The sequence below is a fragment of the Bos javanicus genome, chromosome X (assembly GCF_032452875.1).
Source record: "Bos javanicus breed banteng chromosome X, ARS-OSU_banteng_1.0, whole genome shotgun sequence".
NCBI classification, from domain to species: domain Eukaryota; kingdom Metazoa; phylum Chordata; class Mammalia; order Artiodactyla; family Bovidae; genus Bos; species Bos javanicus.
The window spans coordinates 69,061,331-69,071,950 of NC_083897.1; the positions used below are offsets into that span (position 1 = coordinate 69,061,331).

Genomic DNA, 10,620 nt, shown 5'->3' on the forward strand with positions numbered 1-10,620 from the left:
GATTTTGGATCAATTTCACTATCATTATTCGGAATTCTTTATCAGGTAGATTCCCTATCTCTTCCTCTTTTGTTTGGTTTGGTGGGCATTTATCCTGTTCCTTTATCTGCTGGCTATTCCTCTGTCTCTTCATCTTGTTTAAATTGCTGAGTTTGGGGTGTCCTTTCTGTATTCTGGCAGTTTGTGGAGTTCTCTTTATTGTGGCTTTTCCTCGCTGTGTGTGGGTTTGTACAGGTGGCTTGTCAAGGTTTCCTGGTTAGGGAAGCTTGTGTCGGTGTTCTGATGGGTGGAGCTGTATTTCTTCTCTTTGTTCAGTCGCGCTGTGGGGAGGGAGTTAGGGATGCTGCAAACAAATAACACTGGCGTGCGCTTGCAGTGCCTCAGCCACACTGAGTCTGCCCCTGCTCACGGCGCATGTAGCCTCCCTGCCCACACTGCTCAGGCTCTAGGTTGTTCCGCTGGGAACAATCCGAGGCTGGCCCTGGGTTGCATGTACCTCCCAGGTCCAAGCCGCTCAGGTTCAGGCACTCTGGTAGTCCTCAGAGGCGCAGACTCAGTTGGGCCTGAGTTTTGTGCTCTTCCCAGGTCCGAGCAGCTCAAGTGATGAGGTGTTTGGCGAGCGCCAATGCTGCGACTTATCGCCTCCCCGCCACTCGGTTATCTGGGTGTAAAACCGGTGCACCTTCTCAGGCAGATGTTAACCGTCCAGACCCCCAAGAAGTTTTAGTTAGCAAAGAAGCCTGCTTACAGTTTTATAGATAATGTCTCTCTGGGGCTGTGATTGCCCCCTTCCGGCTCTGGCTGCCTGTCACCGGAGGGGGAAGGTCTGCAGCTGGCTATCTCTGTTCAATTCTTTGTTCTGTGCCTCTTCAGAATTTTCCACAGTTTATTGTGATCCACACAGTCAAAGGCATTGGCATAGTCAATAATGCAAAAATAGATGTTTTTCTGGAACTCTCTTGCTTTTTTGATGATCCAGCGGATGTTGGCAATTTGATCTCTGGTTCCTCTGCTTTTTCTAAAACCAGCTTGAACATCAGGAAGTTCACGATTCACATATTGCTGAAGTCTGGCTTGGAGAATTTTGAGCATTACTTTACTAGCATGTGTACTAGGTATTGATGATAATTGATGTGAACTGAGGGATGAGCAAGGAGAGAGAAATGAAGGCAGGGAGTAATGACAACTCATTCCAGAAACTTAACAGTGAAGGAAATAACAGAGAAGTAGCAGGGGAAAATGCTGTTAAGGGAGTGTGTTTAAGTAGGCCCTCCTAGAAGCAAGCATCAAGACGGGATTAGACTGTGCAAAGTTTTTTGTTTTTTGTTTTTTTTTTTAATTAGAGGAAACACGTGTTGAGAGAAAACTAGGAGAAATATGGAAAAAGCTGAAAAAGTATGACCTGAGTGAAGGAGGATCGTGGAAAAAGCAAGAGAGTCCCAGAAAAACATCTATTTCTGCTTTATTGACTATGCCAAAGCCTTTGACTGTGTGGATCACAATAAGCTGTGGAAAATTCTGAAAGAGATGGGAATACCAGACCACCTGACCTGCCTCTTGAGAAATCTGTATGCAGGTCAGGAAGCAACAGTCAGAACTGGACATGGAACAACAGACTGTTTCCAAATAGGAAAAGGAGTACGTCAAGGTTGTATATTGTCACCCTGCTTATTTAACTTATATGCAGAGTACATCATGAGAAACACTGGGCTGGAGGAAGCACAAGCTGGAATCAAGATTGCCAGGAGAAATATCACTAACCTCAGATATGCAGACGACAGCACCCTTATGGCAGAATGTGAAGAGGAACTAAAAAGCCTCTTGATGAAAGTGCAAGAGGAGACTGAAAAAGTTGGATTGAAGCTCAACATTCAGAAAACGAAGATCATGGCACCTGGTCCCATCACTTCATGGAAAATAGATGGGGAAACAGTGGAAACAGTGTCAGACTTTATTTTTTGGGGGGCTCCAAAATCACTGCAGATGGTGATTGCAGCCATGAAATTAAAAGACGCTTACTCCTTGGAAGGCAAGTTATGACCAAACTAGATAGCATATTCGAAAGCAGAGACATTACTTTGCCAACAAAGGTCCATCTTGTCAAAGCTATGGTTTTTCCTGTGGTCATGTATGGATGTGAGAGTTGAACTGTGAAGAAGGCTGAGTGCCGAAAAATTGATACTTTTGAACTGTGGTGTTGGAGAAGACTCTTGAGAGTCCCTTGGACTGCAAGGAGATCCAACCAGTCCATTCTGAAGGAGATCAGCCCTGGGATTTCTTTGGAAGGAATGATGCTAAAGCTGAAACTCCAGTACTTTGGCTACCTCATGCGAAGAGTTGACTCATTGGAAAAGACTCTGATGCTGGGAGGGGTTGGGGGCAGGAGGAGAAGGGGACGCCAGAGGATGAGATGGCTGGATGGCATCACTGACTCGATGGAGGTGAGTCTGAGTGAACTCCGGGAGTTGGTGTTGGACAGTGAGGCCTGACGTGCTGCGACTCATGGGTTCGCAAAGAGTCGGACACAACTGAGCGACTGAACTGAACTGAAGGAGAGAGGGGAGGAAAGTTGGGAGAAAATGTCTTTGACTGCTATGTAGTCTAAGGAGGTTCAACAAAGCCATTAGGGAGTGCTTAAGCCAAAGTCAGTCATCAGAGTAGTCCCATGACTTTCAGAAATGAATTCACAGTAACATTCTTCTTTGTCTCTGGCATAAGCTAGGGTAGTGTGGGGGAAGCATAGTCTCCAGGCAAAATGTAGGAATGGATTTCAGAACATAGTAATATGGACCCTTGGTTAGAGGTCTATGAGACACATTTTTCATGGCTTTCACAGATGGATTTTCATGGCTTTTTAAAAAGTTTAGTGTGTATTTAAGCTCATTAAATGGAGCCACTAGAGAGAAAGAGATTGAAGATACCCAGGATAAAAGGAAGATAATTAATGCAGCAAGGTCCAAGTAAAGGCTGGGGAGGATAGGATCTGTCAGAGTAAAAGTTATTTCCCTTAGATGCGATGTGAGATGCTTTGAAAGAAGAGGGTGGATGTAGGAGTATTTGTTGGTTTGGGAGTTCCAATCTCATGGTTTCTATTTATTTTTTAAATTACAACATTGTTAATCAGCTATACCCCAATACAAAAAAAAAAAAAGAGAGAGAGAGAGAGAAAGTTTAAAGTTTGGAAAAAACATTACAAGTTGAGGTCATTTCCTGAGAATGGGATTATGAGTGTGGGGGTGGGTCAGAGTTCAAGGAAAGGCATAAAATAATCACTGTGGGGAGTTTGAGAGTGACCTGTCTTGCGTTCAAATGGCTGGACAGTGTTAATGTGCCCAGTTGAGTCTGGTCATGTAAACCAGTGGCATTAATCTGCCCCTTTCCTCCCAGCTCTTTCATTCTCTTTCCCCTCACCCAGTCTGCTCATTGGCCTGTTAATCTGTTAACAACCTACCTCCGTAAATACTGCCAATATCTTTTCAACCATAATAATTTCTTCCTCCCATCTGTAACATCTCATGAGCCTCCAGGTCCTGTTAGTTTACTTATTAGAATTTGCTTCAAACTTCCTTTCCTCTCAATCTTTTTCTCTCACTGCTCGAGTGATAGGATTTCTCATCTCTACCTTCTAACTGGTTGTTTTGCCTCTCATCTTGTCTCATTTAAATCCATCTTGCACATAACCATCAGAGTGATCAATCTAAACATTAAATCTGATTTTGATTATTTAAGGGCTTCCCTTGTGGCTCAGCTGGTAAAGAATTTTCCTGCAATGTGGGAGACCTGGGTTTAATCCCTGGGTTGGGAAGATCCCCTGGAGAAAAGGAAGGCTACCCACTCCAGTATTCTGGCCTAGAGAATTTAATGAACTGTGTAGTCCATGGGATCGCAAAGAGTCGGATATGACTGAGCAACTTTCACTCATGATTATTTTAAATCCTTCAAAGTATCCCCATAACCAGTAAAATTTAGTCTAAACTCCTTAACAAGGCATATGAAAGTCTCCGTGATGTAATTTTTGGCTACCTCCCCAGCCTCATCTCTTATGCCCTTGGTCACTTTTACACACCAGCAGTATGTGGAAGTTTCCTGCGTACTCCATGTTGGTTTTCACTTCTCCACTTTTTGCTTTTCCTCTGTCTTAAAAACTCTCTCCCAAGCTCACTTTATAAAGCTAACTCTCAACAGTATTATCACACTTCTCCCTAATGGTTTATTGGTTAATTGTTCTTTGGGTTCCTACTTTCTTGTATACATTTTTATCATTGTACTAATCACGTTGGATAAAAATAAGTGGCTTTTGTCTCTGTCTTTTCTATTAATCTGAGTTCCAGGGACTATCTCAGATTCATCTTTGTATCTTTGCAACTAACCAGTGCTTAGCATGCAACTGGTGTGAAATAAGTGCCTTTAAAGAAAGGAGGGGAGACATTGAAATGGCCAATAAACACATGGAAAGATGCTCAACATCACTAATTATTAGAGAAATGCAAATCAAAACTACAATGAAGTACCACTTCACATCAGCCAGAATGGCTATCATCAAAAAAATCTACAAACAGTAAATGCTGGAGAAGGTGTGGAGAAAAGGGAACCCTCTTGCACTGTTAATGGGAATGTAAATTGATAAAGCAACAGTAGAAAACATTATAGGAGTTCCTCATAAAACTAAAAATGGAATACCATGTGACATAGCAATCCCCCTACCGGGCACATACCCAGAGAAAAACATAATTCACAAAAATACATACAGGACTTCTCTGTTGGTCCAGTGGTTAAGAATTTGCCTGCCAGTGCAGGCAACACAGGTTCTATCCCTGGTCCAGGAAGATTCCACATATTGTTGGGATAACTAAGCCTATCAACTGCAACTACTGAAGGTCATGTGCCTAGATCCCATGCCCCACAACAAGAGAAGCCTCTGCAATGAGAAACCCCACACACTGCAACTAAATTGTACCCCTGACTTGCCGAAACTAGAGAAAACCCACATGCAGCAACAAAGATCCAATACAGTCAAACATGAAAATAAATAATTTTTAAAAATAAAAAAATATATACATGCACCCCTGTGTTCATTGCAACACTATTTACAATAACCAGGACATGGAAGCAACCTAAATATCCATCAACAGAAGAATGGACAAAGAAGATGTGGTACATATATACAATGGAATATTACTCAGCCATAAAAAAGAATGAAATTGGGTGATTTGTAAAGATGTAGATGGACTTACAGACTGTCATACAGAGAAGTAAGTCTGAAAGAGAAAAACAAATATCATACATTAACACATATATGTGAAATATAGAGAAAAGATATTGATGATCTTATTTGCAAAACAGAAATAGAAACACAGACAGAGAACAAATGTATGGATACCAAGCAGGGACGGGGAGGGGTGTGCTGGATTGGGAGATTGGGATTGACAGGTATACGCTACTATGTATAACATAGATAACCAATGAAAACCTACTGTATAGCACAGGAAACTACTCAATGCTTTGTGGTGACTTAAATGGGAAGGAAATCCAAAAAAGAGGGGCTGTATTGTATGAGTACAGCTGATTCACTTTGCTGTACAGCAGAAACTAACACAATATTGGAAAGCAACTATAATAAGGGCTTCCCTGGTGGCTCAGTAGTAAAGAATACATCTGCCAATGAAGGAAACGTGGGTTGATCCCTGGGTCAGGAAGTTGCCTTGGAGAAGGAAATGGCAACCACTCCAGTTTTCTTGCCTGAAAATTTCCATGGACAGAGGATTTCAGAGGGCTACAGTCCATGGGGTCGTAAAGAGTTGGATATGACTGAACAACTAAGCAAGATACTCCAATAAAAATTCATAAAAAATAAATAAAGGAGGGATAAAGGAAGAGAAGTAGGAATAATGGAAGAAAGGAAAAGGGTAAGGAAGAACCCAGATCTTGGGTTCAACACCACTCAGTTATAGAAATTATTTAGTAATTCTCAGTGGCACCCCATTCCAGTACTCTTGCCTGGAAAATCTCATGGACGGAGGAGCCTGGTGGGCTGCAGTCCATGGGGTCCCGAAGAGTCGGACACGACTGAGCGACTTCACTTTCACTTTTCACTTTCATGCATTGGAGAAGGAAATGGCAACCCACTCCAGTGTTCTTGCCTGGAGAATCCCATGGACAGAGGAGCCTAACGGGCTGCTGTCTATGGGGTCGCACAGAGTTGGACACGACTGAAGTGACTTAGCAGCAGCAGCAGCAGCAGCAGCAGTTTATTTTAAGAGACTAATTTATAATCAAGCCACACATTTCAAATAAAATTAATTTTACATGCTTTGATGAAATTCTATATGCTTATCTAGGAACTAAAATGTATTCAATGTTCTCTGTAGGCAATTTGCAGCCAACCTTCTGTGCATTTCACTGAGCATGTTATAAAGATACATGTCATAAATCAGTAAGCAAATGTTACGCTAAATTTTGGAGATAACAAGTATTTGCCATCCCTGGTGAATTAATGAAGTTGGTAATCGAAAATGAAAGTTTTGCTCTGTGGTCATAGAGAGGGGTGGGGGGAAGGAAAAGTTAAAAAATTTTAGAGATAAGAATTAATGGCATTAAAAGAGAAAGAAAGGTAAAGGATAATTTATAGCATAGGAAACTCACACCCATAGCTTTATAAAAATATTCCAAGTACGCTTTGAGGTTGATCAGATGATTTTATATAATTTTTTTCTGCAGGAAACTTAATAGTTGGGTTTCATCTTATAGCATGTGTCCTATCCTATAAGGGACTTCTGAATCCTCAGAGCTTGGATGTCCAATTTATTGTCTCTCTCTTTGAATGTAGCTTGATTTTGGACCTCCTGGGATGGACAAACTCTGCAAGGAAGTTAAAAATATCAAACATAATTAAATGATACTTAATAAAATCTCTATTCTTGTTTAGATATATTCATATACTAGAAAATTGGACATACAATATCTGAATCATTTTAGGAATTTGTTTAATCACCATTAAAAAAGTTAATTATTTAAAACAACTCACAAAATTTTTTAGCAAATGAATTGTTGGCTGACTTTAAATAACCATTAAATACTGTACTTTTAGTACAGTTTCCCTAGACAAGTTTAGATACAGTGCAATCCAGAATCTCCACAGTAAAGTAAGAATTTAATATTACAAGAGCAAATTTACCTAAGAAAAACAGACAGCTCTTTTTTTTTTTTTCCCTGAAATTACAGTATCAAAGTCCACACTCTAATCTTGCAGGGATGAATGTTAGTACTATATAACTGTTAATTAAATTTGTTGCTTTTATGAAGTATCTCACTTTTGTTGTATAATCATATTGACAAATATTAAGCTACATCACTAGTGTTTCCAAATCATATGTTATTATTAATGTAACAACATTGTTTATGTCATAGTAACCCAGACTTTTGTCAGTGCTACAAAATTGTTTTATGATAGGGGTCATACTGAAACCTCACTTTCTCAACATGTTAATGTTACTTTTTAACAGTTAAAAATCTCTACTCACAGATACCCTTTTATATTGCAGAGACCTTGAAAAACATGTTCATGAGCATTTAGAAATACTATTTTAAAATAGATCTGAGAAAGGAATGAATGATGTAGGCCTTTATTTTGAGAGGTCTCTATTTTTATTGGAAACCATTATACTAATCACCTTCCCCATTTTTAAGAGAATGGTTCAAAGATAAAAACACACACATACACACATGTTGACCATCACTCTGTAGCAAGCATTCTGCTTGGCACTCAGAATACAATAATGAATAAGTGATGGTTGCTGATCTGGATGAATTAAAAATCAAGTGGAAGACACATATACTATAGAAAGGAAGACAAATATTTATAACATGATACCTTAGTATAAGAATGAAGACAGTAATAGTACTGTTGGGAGGGCAGAGAATAGAGCACTACCTCTGCTTAAAGGTTTGGGAAAGGCTTCATGAATGTGATACCCAAAGTATATACTAGGATGACTGGGAGTTTTGCAGACATAGAAACCATAATTGCTTGGGAACCATGTACTTGGGAAATCATACATTTGGTATGGCTGGAACATAGAGTGGAAGACTAGGATCAGCAAGAGATGGAGATAGAGAGTTGGAGAGATGAGGGGGGGTAAAATCCCTCATATAATGCTTACTTGAGGAACTTTGACCTATTTGTATGAGGATCAAGCATGGTCTTTTAAGCTAGATTACAATAAGATCATATTTGGTTTTAAGATGATAACTTAGGCAGCAGTGTGACAGGTAAACCTGAAATAGAGACAGAGGTGGCAAAGGAATTAGCTGGCCATAATTTAGAAGAGGTGGCTCAGTGGTAAAGAATCTGCCTGCCAAGCAGGAGATGTAGGTTTGATCCCTGAGTCAGGAAGATTCCCTGGAGTATTCTTGCCTGGGAAATCCCATGGACAGAGGAGCCTGGTGGGCTACAGTCCATGGGGTCACAAGAGTTGGATATAGTGACTAAATCACCACCAACAATTTAGAAGAGACATGCTGAAGACCTGAAGTAAGTCAGTGACAGAGGGAATGAGTTGTCCCAGAACTGAAGGGGTTCCAGGAATGTGGGCCTTTCACTTTTAAAACCAAGACCTTCCCAAGCAAACTGTAGTGAGTTGGTCACCCTAGATTTAAGGGAAAAAAGAAAAACATACTACTTCATGCATGATTAGACTTAAAGGGAGCAGTAAAGGAGAGAAAAGAACTTCCTTGTGTTCACAGACTCCAGTCTTAGATGATTGGGTCAGTGGCACCATTCACTATAATACAGAATATAGGAGAGGAGTAGGGTGGAGTGTAGAGAAAATATCATAGGTCTTTAAGGAGTCTGCTAGAAATATAAGTGTACAAATATCCTATAGAGTATTAGAACCACTGGTCTAGATCTAGAGAGAATTTTATGAGTTGAAATTAGATTTGAAATTTACCGGAAAGATGGAACCCTGAAAAAACAGTACTATTTAAGTTGTAGACAGAGTTGGAAGTTCCTGGAGTTTGCTCAACTCATGTCCATTGAGTTAGTGGTGCCATCCAACCATCTCATCCTTTCTTGCCCTCTTCTCCTATTTCCCTCAGTTTTTTCCCAGCAACAGGGTCTTTTCCAATGAGTCAGCTCTTCTCATCAGGTGGCCAAAGTATTAAGGTCTTATAACAATTACAACACTTGAATATATCTATGCATATGCTTTGGATATATGCTATATAACATGGGCAGAGCTGCTTGTCTTCCCCAAGATAGCCTTGCACTCACCAAAGTTAATGATAGAAAAAAGTCAAGCAAGACTTAAGAAACCTGGAATTTCCCTGCTCTGCCAATAATTAAATCCTGGAGAGCCCTATTCCTCCTAGAACTTTAGGCTTCTCACTGTAAAATGAGAGAGTTAGACTAGATGACCTGCAGGGTACTTTTCAGCTCTAGCTTTTTCTGATATCTAGGTGTCCTCCTGTGGACTTCCCTGGTGGCTCAGATGGTAAAGCATCTGCCTACAATGCGGGAGGCCCAGGTTCAATCCCTGGGTTGGGAAGATCTCCTGGAGAAGGAAAATGCAACCCACTCCAGTACTCTTGCCTGGAAAATCCCATGGACCGAGGAGCCTGGTAGGGCTACAGTCCAGGGGTCACAAAGAGTCAGACACGACTTCACTTTCCTCACTTTCTTGTGGAGCAGCCTTTCCACAGAACAACATCTTCCTCTGGCTGCAGGCCTGACCTCCATCCATCCATCCATCCACAAAAGCAGTTTTCCTAATCCCATTTAGTTGTCTATGTTGTGTTCTTTTATTTTGCTAGATTTCCTTAAGAGGATTGTTCTTCATTCTTTGTGTGACAATTTGCAGATTTCCATTTTGTTAGGGTCAGTTCTTGGAGCTCTATTAGTTTCCCTTGTTGATGTTATATTTATTTGTTTTTTTGTTATCCTTGATTTCTTATATTGGTATCTGCACACTGAGGCACATTTAGTGCACATTTAGGCAGAGGCGGATCTTCACCAGTCAACTCAGTTTGGGTTTCTAGGCATATCTGTTGGTAATGTCCTTAGGCAAGTGGGGTCTGCTATTATGTTGAGGGTGGAGGGAGGCAAGTATTCAAGCTCTGAGTTTGGGGATGGGGAGGTGTGCCACTGACTGAGAACATGCAGATAGCACTGTTAGCTTGGTTCTTTACACAAGTAAGGCTGTTAGATGGTGCTGTATTTTCCTGGATTCTCTGGTCAGGCTTACTAGATGACTGAGACTGGGTACTATATTCTATAGTAGATGGACACATGAATTAGTTTTCCTCCCTGGTAGGGTATCAAGTGCCTGTATGGCTTTATTGTTTGGGACCCCAAATCAGGCAATAGTGTGCACTGAATTCCTTGGTCAGGTGAGAACACCAGTTTTTTTTTGTTTGTTTGTTTGTTTTTGTTTTTTCTGAAAATAGGGAAAGATATGGGTTGTGCTCTCTGTTCAAGTGCCACTCTAATCAGGGGTGTTGGGTGGCCTATGCAGTTTCCTGTGTGCTCTGGTTAGGTTCCCTGCTCAGGCAAGATAGAGGCTGTATTCAGCAATGAGCAGGGCCATGAATTAGTTTCCCTGCTTGGGTGCAGTGACAGATGCA

At 40.8% G+C, this 10,620-nt stretch overlaps 1 non-coding gene across 1 annotated transcript; it reads left to right on the forward strand.

The window, feature by feature from the left end:
- The first annotated feature begins 9,473 nt into the window (after nt 1-9,473).
- TRNAC-ACA (transfer RNA cysteine (anticodon ACA)) lies at nt 9,474-9,545 on the forward strand. Its single transcript has one exon. It is a non-coding gene; the product is annotated as a tRNA-Cys (tRNA).
- The last annotated feature ends 1,075 nt before the right edge of the window (nt 9,546-10,620 follow it).